The sequence below is a fragment of the Juglans regia genome, chromosome 13, assembly GCF_001411555.2.
Source record: "Juglans regia cultivar Chandler chromosome 13, Walnut 2.0, whole genome shotgun sequence".
Classification (NCBI taxonomy): Eukaryota; Viridiplantae; Streptophyta; class Magnoliopsida; order Fagales; family Juglandaceae; genus Juglans; species Juglans regia.
Window position 1 is genome coordinate 28,458,516 of NC_049913.1, and position 11,470 is coordinate 28,469,985.

The following is an 11,470-nucleotide window of genomic DNA, read 5'->3' on the forward strand; positions in this document are numbered from 1 at the left end:
TTATATAGTTTCATCAATTTTATAATTTGGTTTGGTTTATTTGATTTGTTTCTTTCTTTATGGCCTCTAGAGTACTACAGTTTTTGTTTCAAGTGAGATGATTTTAACAGGTAGCCACTACAACAGAAACGCTCTTTAGGGATGAAATTACTATAATTTGGGACGAAAAATTTCATCTCAAAATATATTTTGAGACGAAAAAAATTCGTCCTGAGCTCGTTCCAACAATATGGTCCTAAAAGATATTTTGGGACGAAAATCACCATTTTGTCCCAAAAACTATCTTTTAGGACTATAACTAAAATATAATATGTTAAAATACTAGTATAGTATTTAAATGTATTGAAGTAAACCATTCAAACGTATTTAACCGTTCGAACAGTCTTGCATATATAAGTTGCCGCGGACGGTCATCTTCACGGACGCCAAACCACTCACAAATCGTAGTTTTCTCCAACATAATCGTCCATCGCCGTCGAGAATAGTACCCAATCGAAGCCTCTTCCTCTAAGCACCGGTATGCTATTTTTCTAACCATTTAAATTTAGGTTTTTTATGGATTATTTGTTTAAATTAGGATAAAATAATTTATCCATCAATACTCACCATAGATTTGCTTAAATCCATTGTAGAAAAGTTTATTTAAGTCTCTTTATATTACTTTGTTAAAAAATCCATGGAATAGAAGGATTCCATGGATTTCAATGACTGAGTCGACTCAGTGTCATCACAAAGTTCCATTCGCATACCGTTTGAACGTTGGGTAGGACGTTCGAACGGCACGAACCAAACAAGTTTATTAATTAACTATTCGAACAATGTTTTAAGCGTTCGAACGGTATGTATTATACGCTTGAACTATATGAGCCAAACAGGTTTGCATACCATTCAAACACTATTTTAGGCGTTCGAACGGAATAATTAAATTTAGTAATTTTAATGAATCGTTATTTTTATTTCATATATATATATGAGATTTTTATGATCCATTCATAAGAACCAGTAGTACTGAAGATAAGATGGAGAAAATTAAAGATGCTTTCCCAGCTTCAGTACAATAACATCAATTTTGGTTTGAAAGAGTTAAGTGTCTAATGAAAGCTACCCACTTAGAGAATGAGATATACATGCAAACACACGACTTGGTGTATTGGGTGGAGTGCTCATAATAGAGAAACTTTACACTTATGTAAGTAGGAGCTATATATTGCATTATTTAAGGAAAATAATGTGTGGTTGTCTTTTGAATAACAAGATAATGAGGGGTCGATCGGGCTTTAAATTATATGTACAAATTGAAAATGATGTACAAACGAGTCGAGATCAAGTGAATAGTGAGTGCTCAAACCATATTCATTTTTTTTTTATTTGAATACAAATCAAGCTCGACGCCTTATGATCACTAAGTTATGTTTTTCAAAATAATTATAAGCATTATTGAACAAAGATTACAAATAGAAAAATACTTTAGCTATAAAGGAAATATTATATAAAAATAAACTCACAAACTAACGTAATTTGATGTGTTACATCAAATTATAAAGTTATTTTTATCGTAAAGTAGATTTAACGGGTCATATAAATTAACTAGCCAAGTCAATTTGTGAGTTCACTTTTATGTAATTACTTTGTATCCCTTTGTATCTGTAATTACTTTAATTACTCAATCGGACGGAATTCCATCTTAGATATCTATTGCAGTACATTAAAATCAGAGTTTAGAGAGTTTGAGTTTGCAATCAAGTCGCAAATTAAAGACGAGACAAAAATTGGACAATTAAAACATACAGATTTTGCAAAAGTCGATCGGTTTGTGCTTTTCAAAAAAAGAAATCAAGTAATTCAAAATCTCATTTTACATCTTTTTGTTTGTTCCATTTTTCCTGCATTATAGTGCTATTTTTGGCTAAAAAAGCTGTATTTTTTTGTTGTCAATTGTTCTTAGAAATAAAGAGACATATATACGGCCAGTATTGATGATATTTAAAGGTGCAAAGATATCTTCATTTTTTTTTTCCAAATATTCTTAGATTCTTTAGGATCACTTGGGAAGGAAAGATTCGTTTGAAAATCAAGTCCTTGGGCAAGCTTATATAGTTTCATCAATTTTATAATTTGGTTTGGTTTATTTGATTTGTTTTTTTTCTTTATGGCCTCTAGAGTACTACATCTTTTGTTTCAAGTGAGATGATTTTAACAGGTAGCCACTACAACAGAAACGCTCTTTAGGGATGAAATTTTTCGTCCCAAATTATAGTCATTTCATCTGAAAATGTATTTTGGGACGAAAAAAATTTGTCTTGAGCTCGTTCCTACAATATGGTCCCAAAAGATATTTTGGGACGAAAATCACCATTTTGTCCCAAAAACTATCTTTTAGGACTAATTTGTAGGAAACTGTTCGAACACATTCGAACAGGAATTTTCTTTTGTCACGGTTGAAATTCGTCCCAGAAATATCGTTCCAACGGTTACAATTTTACGTTCGAACTAGATTAATTTGTTTGAACGATTGCAAAATACATTCAAACAAAAATAAATTATACACTCGTTCGAATGGTATAAATTTAGCTTTCCGTTCAAACGTTAAAGGGGCAGATCGAACGGTATAAGCGTTGAAAGGGAAATGTTATGTTCGAATGGTAATGGATGCATTCTCACTCTGGTTCATAAACGTTCCAATGTGTTTTATTAACAGTTCGAATGGCTTGGTAAATGTTTAATAATATTTTTTTTACACTATACCTTTAAATAAAAGAACAACATTAATAGATATAGACATATTAGATGATACTATAGTTTAGTAACATAATAATATCATATTATAGTATATAATCGAGCATATTATATATTATATTATAGTGAAGTATATATGAATATATAATATCATACTAATTAAATTATAACATATATATAGTATCAACATATCGTCTCATCTATAGTACTAACATATATAGTGTCATCTAATTGGACTATAACTAAAATATATTATGTTAATATATTAGATTACATATAACATATATATAGTATCATATATATATAGTGTCATCTATAGTACTAGCATATATAATGTTATCAAAATATAATATGTTAATATATTTGACTACAGATAAAATATATATAGTATCATATATAGTGTCATCTAATTAGATTATATCTAAAATATATTATGTTAATATATTAGATAATATATAACATATATATAGTATCATATATAACGTCATCTATAGTACTAGCATATATAGTGTCATCTAATTAGACCATAACTAAAATATAATATGTTAATATATTATACTATAGATAACATATATCTATAGATAACATATATATAGTATCATATATAGTGTCATCTAATGTGATAACCCATATGATATGGATAATGGTAGGGGATGTATGAGATCCCACATTGCTTAGGAAAGATAAATTCTTGCTCTTTATAAGATTTCAATGGGGCTCCAATTGCATCATTGACAAGACCTTTTGAAGAATAGGCCATGTGGTTTGGCTCTTCCATTGGGTCGTTACAAATGATATCAGAGCTTTTCCCAACCAGAAATGTCGGACTTGAGCCGTGCCACCTACAATGAACAAGCACGATAAGGACGTCGAAATTTAAGAGGGTAAATTGTGAAACCTATATGATATGGATAATGGTAGGTGGTGTATGGAATCTCACATTGCTTGGGAAAGATAAGTTCTTGCTCTTTATAAAGTTTCAATGAGGCTCCAATTGCATCATTGACTAGTCATTTTAGAGTATAGGTCATGTGGTTTGGGCTTTCTATTGGAGCGTTACATCTAATTAGACTATAACTAAAATATAATATGTTAAAATACTAGTATAGTATTTAAATGTATTGAAGTAAACCATTCAAACGTATTTAACCATTTGAACAGTCTTGCATATATAAGTTGCCGCGGATGGTCATCTTCACGGACGCCAAACCACTCACAAAACTTAGTTTTCTCCAACATAATCGTCCATCGCCGTCGGGAATAGTACCCAATCGAAGCCTCTTCCTCTAAGCACCGGTATGCTATTTTTCTAACCATTTAAATTTAGGATTTTTATGGATTATTTGTTTAAATTAAGATAAAATAATTTATCCATCAATACTCACCATAGATTTGCTTAAATCCATTGTAGAAAAGTTTATTTAAGTCTTTTTATATTACTTTGTTAAAAACTCCAAGGAATAGAAGGATTCCATGGATTTCAATGACTGAGTCAACTCAGCGTCATCACTAAGTTCCATTCGCATACCTTTTGAACGCTAGGTAGGGCGTTTGAACGGCACGAACCAAACAAGTTTATTAATTAACTATTCGAAAAATGTTTTAAGCGTTCGAACAGTATGTATTATACGCTTGAACTATATGAGCCAAACAGGTTTGCATACCATTCAAACACTATTTTAGGCGTTCGAACGGTATAATTAAATTTAGTAATTTTAATGAATCGTTATTTTTATTTCATATATATATATGAGATTTTTATGATCCATTCATAAGAACCAGTAGTACTGAAGATAAGATGGAGAAAATTAAAGATGCTTTCCCAGCTTCAGTACAATAACATCAATTTTGGTTTGAAAGAGTTAAGTGTCTAATGAAAGCTACCCACTTAGAGAATGAGATATACATGCAAACACACGACTTGGTGTATTGGGTGGAGTACTCGTAACAGAGAAACTTTACACATATGTAAGTAGGAGCTATATATTGCATTATTTAAGGCAAATAATGTGTGTTGTCTTTTGAATAACAAGAAAATGAGGGGTCGATCGGGCTTTAAATTATGTGTACAAATTGAAAATGATGTACAAACGAGTCGAGATCAAGTGAATAGTGAGTGCTCAAACCATATTCATTTTATTTTTATTTGAATACAAATCAAGCTCGACGCCTTATGATCACTAAGTTATGTTTTTCAAAATAATTATAAGCATTATTGAACAAAGAATACAAATAGAAAAATACTTTAGCTACAAAGGAAATATTATACAAAAATAAACTCATAAACTAACGTGATTTGATGTGTTACATTAAATTATAAAATTATTTTTATCGTAAAGTAGATTTAACGGGTCATATAAATTAACTAGCCAAGTTAATTTGTGAGTTCTCTTTTATGTAATTACTTTGTATCCCTTTGTATCTGTAATTACTTTAATTACTCAATCGGATGGAATTCCATCTTAGATATCTATTGGAATACATAAAAATCAGAGTTTAGAGAGTTTGAGTTTGCAATCAAGTCGCAAATTAAAGACGGGATAAAAATTGGACAATTAAAACATACAGATTTTGCAAAAGTCGATCGGTTTGTGCTTTTCAAAAAAAGAAATCATGTAATTCAAAATCTCATTTTACATCTTTTTGTTTGTTTCATTTTTCCTACATTTTAGTGCTATTTTTGGCTAAAAAAGCTGTATTTTTTTATTATCAATTGTTCTTAGAAATAAAGAGACATATATACGGCCAGTATTGATGATATTTAAAGGTGCAAAGATATCTTCATTTTTTTTTTCAAATATTCTCAGATTCTTTAGGATCACTTGGGAAGGAAAGATTCGTTTGGAAATCAAGTCCTTGGGCTAGCTTATATAGTTTCATCAATTTTATAATTTGGTTTGGTTTATTTGATTTGTTTTTTTCTTTATGGCCTTCTAGAGTACTACAGTTTTTGTTTCAAGTGAGATGATTTTAACAGGTAGCCACTACAACAGAAACGCTCTTTAGGGATGAAATTTTTTGTCCCAAATTGTAGTCATTTCATCTCAAAATATATTTTGAGACGAAAAAAATTCATCCTGAGCTCGTTCCAACAATATTGTGCTAAAAGATATTTTGGGACGAAAATCACCATTTTGTCCCAAAAACTATATTTTAGGACTAATTTGAAGGAAACTGTTCGAACACATTCGAATAGGGATTTTCTTTTGTCATGGTTGAAATTCATCCCCATAATATCGTTCGAACGGTTACAATTTTACATTCGAACTAGATTAGTTTGTTTGAACGATTGCAAAATACATTCGAACAAAAATAAATTATACACTCGTTCGAATGGTATAAATTTAGCTTTTCGTTCAAACGTTAAAGGGGCAAATCGAACGGTATAAGCGTTGAACGGGAAAAGTTATGTTCAAACGGTAATGGATGCATTCTCGCTCTGGTTCATAAACATTCGAACGTTTATTATTAACAGTTCGAACGGCTTAGTAAATGTTTCATAATATTTTTTTTACACTATACCTTTAAATAAAAGAACAACATTAATAGATATAGACATGTTAGATGATACTATAGTTTAGTAACATAATAATATCATATTATAATATATAATCGAGCATATTATATATTATATTATAGTGAAGTATATATGAATATATAATATCATACTAATTAAATTATAACATATATATAGTATCAACATATTGTCTCATCTATAGTACTAACATATATAGTGTCTTCTAATTGAACTATAACTAAAATATATTATGTTAATATATTGGACCATATATAACATATATATAGTATCATATATATATAGTGTCATCTATAGTACTAGCATATATAATGTTATCTAATTAGACTATAACTAAAATATAATATGTTAATATATTAGACTATAGATAACATATATATAGTATCATGTATAGTGTCATCTAATTGGACTATAACTAAAATATATTATGTTAATATATTAGACTATATATAACATATATATAGTATCATATATAGTGTCATCTATAGTACTAGCATCTATAGTGTCATTTAATTAGATTATAACTAAAATATAATATGTTAATATATTAGACTACAGATAAAATATATATAGTATCATATATAGTGTTATCTAATTAGATTATATCTAAAATATATTATGTTAATATATTAGATAAGATATAACATATATATAGTATCATATATAACGTCATCTATAGTACTAGCATATATAGTGTCATCTAATTAGACCATAACTAAAATATAATATGTTAATATATTATACTATAGATAACATATATATAGTATCATATATAGTGTCATCTAATGTGATAACCCATATGATATGGATAAGGGTAGGTAGTGTATGAGATCCCATATTGCTTAGGAAAGATAAATTCTTGCTCTTTATAAGATTTCAGTGGGGCTCCAATTGCATCATTGACTAGTCTTTTTGGAGAATAAGCCATGTGGTTTGGGTCTTCCATTTGGGCGTTACGAATGGTATCAGAGCATATCCCAACTAGAAATGTGGGACTTGAGTCATGCCACCTACAATGAACAAGCACGACAAGGACGTTGGGAATTTTAGAGGGTAAATTGTGAAACCCATATGATATGGATAATGGTAGGTAGTGTATGGAATCCCACATTGATTGGGAAAGATAAGTTCTTGCTCTTTATAAAGTTTCAATGGGGCTCCAATTGCATCATTAACTAGTCATTTTGAAATATAGGCCATGCGGTTTGGACCTTCCATTGGGGCGTTACATCTAATTAGACTATAACTAAAATATAATATGTTAAAATACTAGTATAGTATTTAAATGTATTGAAGTAAACCATTCAAACGTATTTAACCGTTCGAATAGTCTTGCATATATAAGTTGTCGCGGACGGTCATCTTCACGGACACCAAACCACTCACAAAACGTCGTTTTCTCCAACATAATCGTCCATCGCCGTCGCGAACAGTACCCAATCGAAGCCTCGTCCTCTAAGCACTGGTATGCTATTTTCCTAACCATTTTACCATTTAAATTTAGGTTTTTTATGGATCATTTGTTTAAATTAGGATGAAATAATTTATCCATCAACACTCACCGTAGATTTGCTTAAATCCATTGTAGGAAAGTTTATTTAAGTCTCTTTATATTACTTTGTTAAAAAATCCATGGAAGAGAAGGATTCCATGGATTTCAATGGCTGAGTCGACTCAACGTCATCACTAAGTTCCATTCGCATACCGTTTGAACGCTGGGTAGGGCGTTCGAACGGCATGAACCAAACAAGTTTATTAATTAACTATTCGAACGGTATGTATTATATGTTTGAACTATATGAGTCAAACAGGTTTGCATACCGTTCAAACACTATTTTAGTTGTTCGAACGGTATAATTAAATTTAGTAATATTTGTGAATCATTATTTTTATTTCATATTGTAGTTCTATTAAATTTTAACGAGAATATATATTATAGTATAATTAAATTAATATAGAAATTTATCACATGTTGTGAAATATTTAATTTCTATTAATATTAATCTAATTAATATTAAATAATTTGATATTATTTTTATAAAATCATGTTGTTCATAATGTCTCACTTTATTAAATTAATATTCATATGCAATTTAATGATTAGTTGTTCATTATATTTTTTTTCATTAATGTTGTATTGATAAGCTCTTTAATTGTAAATTTTAGGTTGATTATAAATAGACAAAAGTTGGATGCGTCTAGACAATGGACTTGGAAAGGATTACGTACCCTATGCCCGTAGAGTAAGAACCTTCATTGATTTTGCTCGGGCCTCTAGTTATAGTCGTGGTTACATTAAGTGTCCATATCGAGGGTGTAAAAATGTGTGTGCAATAGAGTTGGATGAAGTTGAAAGTCATATTTGTGAATGGTATAGATCTGGGGTATACCCTATGGATACTGCATGGTAAACCGTATGAACAGTCTGTGAATGTATTGTTCGGTCATCCGAATTATTTGCGGCACATGGATGATGATTATGAACAATATGAGATGGAGGAGATGTTGGGTGACATTGGAGCTGAGATGTTTATGGATGAGGTTGACGACAATGCCTCAAGTGGCCGAGGGATCGATTTTGAAAATTTCGTTGCAATGTGAGAAGTGCAAAACACGAGCTTTATCCAGGTTGTACAAAACATTTCAAAATGTCATTTATTGTGCAGTTGCTTCACATTAAGTCATTGTGTGGGATGTCAACAAAAACAATAAACATAGTATTGAACTTATTTAACGAGATGCTTCTCGAATGGTTTGTATTGCTGAAAAACTTTTATGAAGCAAAACAGTTGAGAAATGCATTAGAGTTTGAGTACAAGTCTATACATGCATGTAAGAATGATTGTGTTTTGTTCTGCGAGGAGAACGAGGAGAAACAAGCATGTTCTGTATGCAGAGAGGTGAGGTGGAAGGGTAAGAAAAACTTGTCGGTTAAGGTGTTACAATATTTTTCCTTGAGATCTAGGTTACAAACACTATATATGTATAAGAAAACAGCTCACGATATAAGGTGTCACGAGGAGAAAAGAGTTAATGATGACGCATATATGAGGCACCCAGTTAAGGATTACTTGGTGAGTCGTACAAAAATTTGTCTCTCGAAATATATATGAAGCAGAAACGAGTGCAAATTATGAAAATAATGGATATGAAGATGACACTTCTGTTGTAGAGACCTATCAGGAAGATGGAGAGGGTATTAACTTGTTTGTTGACCTCGGTACACTCAAGTTGCTCCCCTTGAATAGAGATGTTGTGCATTTGTAGAACATAAGTGTTACAAAATTAACTAAGAATGTTAATTGTAATATATATACATATAATATATAGAACGAATATAAATGTAAATAATTAAAGGATATAAATATATAATACCTGATAATCTAAAGATGCAAAAATATCATAACACTTTCTTCAATTGTCTAACTTCATCTGCTGGAAAGGGGACTGTGTAGCCTCTTCCAACGTCTCAAACTTCTTAAAGTGGTCATGACATCATCCCTTGTGACGTCGGAATAGTGTAGCCATCAACTAATTCACAGTTCTCAAATCCTCGCTATAGCCAAAGTCGAGGTCTAATTCATCCTAATAAGTAAATTAGGTCAAAAATATGATATACTAATCTATGTGAAAAAAAATATACTCTCAAAGTAAACTCACCAGTACACGACTTTGAATGCGCTCCTTAATCTCATTCAGAACATTTGGCCATGAGCGCACTCCGACTGTCCACCATCGTGCTGGTTCAAGGTCATTCCACCATCTTGTTAAAAAAATGGTAATTAAAAAATTATAGAATTCATTTATTTTTTTTATCTTCTTTTATTTAAATACTAACATTATCTTTTTAAAATTGCTAATGTCGCTTTGTTAGAAACATGATGACCCTGAAAACTTTTTCCTTATTCATGTCTATGTTGTTGCTCACACTAATGAGCGTAGTGAGTAGATGGATCGTGCCGCTGCAGATAATTACATAAGCGGAGTTAATTTTGTTAAATAAATTATGCAACATGTGAATACTTAATTTTTTATTTGTATTTCTTTTAATACGTTACTTATTGTGTGTTTTCTTTGAAATTGCATAAAAAAATAATGAAGATGCAGTCAGGTTCTAGGGAATCCTCTCTTAGAGACATAGCCATATTCACGCAAGTGCTTGGGCCGCATTCTAGTATGGCAAGAGATTTGGGACGATCTTTCAAGCATAGATGCTCACCCTTCTCAACCTCATCATTTCATAAATTAATAATTTTATCAAAAATTTAGAATCTGCACGGCGCGAGAAAGAGTATATGAGGTCGAGACAGCAAAAGCTAGAGTCTCTCTTAGAGCGACAATTTCATTTAGATACGCGTTTGCAGGACGAACAAAGAGACCAGGAGGAAAGAGTGCGCAGTGAAGTCTAAGAACAAGTGCAACGGGAGATGATGATGCAAATTGAGCGTGTTATGTTGTTGCAACAAAATCGCGGTGGGTGAGAAAAGAATAAGAAATGAATTTTATTAATTTTATTAGTGTATATAACTTATTTTAATATTTAATTTTGAAATTTTATAAGACATTGTTAGTTGTTAATTGATGGTGTGTAATATGTTACACTTGCTATGTTTTTTAATTTTATGAAATTAGTATTTCTGATCTGCACATTCAAATGTGAATAAAAGCCATTCGAATATTAGTTCACATTCAAACTAACGTTCGAACACAATTACATAGAATTGTAATATAACGTTCGAACATCAAACTCAACGTTTGAACGTACTCACTCTTAAACGAACAAAATGTTCAAATGTTTAAATGATTAACGTTCAAACAAACATCCGAACGTACCACTTCCATTCGAACGCTTCTTCGTTAACATTTGAACTAATGTCCGAACGTTATACCTGTTACGTTTAAACAATGGTCCGTTAACATTAGAACGGATATTCGAACGTATATTGTAGTTAATGTTCAAATATATAAATGTTCGAGCTTAAATATGATTCTTTCGAACTATAATCAACAAACGTCAACTTTTAACATTTGAACATCAATCGGTTGGGTTTATGTTCGAAAGTTAGATTGGATGTTCGAACGTGACTTTCTGTGACAAATCTTAACCATCATAGAAAAAGGGAACGTTCGAACGTTATATCAAACGGAACATCTCCAACCGTTACTAAAAATATTTTTAATGATGGTTCAACAGTAAAC

The 11,470-nt window shown here is 30.8% G+C and overlaps 1 long non-coding RNA gene across 1 annotated transcript; it reads left to right on the forward strand.

Annotated features, from left to right (window-relative positions):
- Window positions 1–355: 355 nt before the first annotated feature.
- LOC109003964 lies at window positions 356–10,850 on the forward strand. Its single transcript, XR_001998204.1, has 3 exons — window positions 356–517; window positions 3,898–4,032; window positions 10,373–10,850. It is a non-coding gene; the product is annotated as an uncharacterized LOC109003964 (long non-coding RNA).
- Window positions 10,851–11,470: the final 620 nt, after the last annotated feature.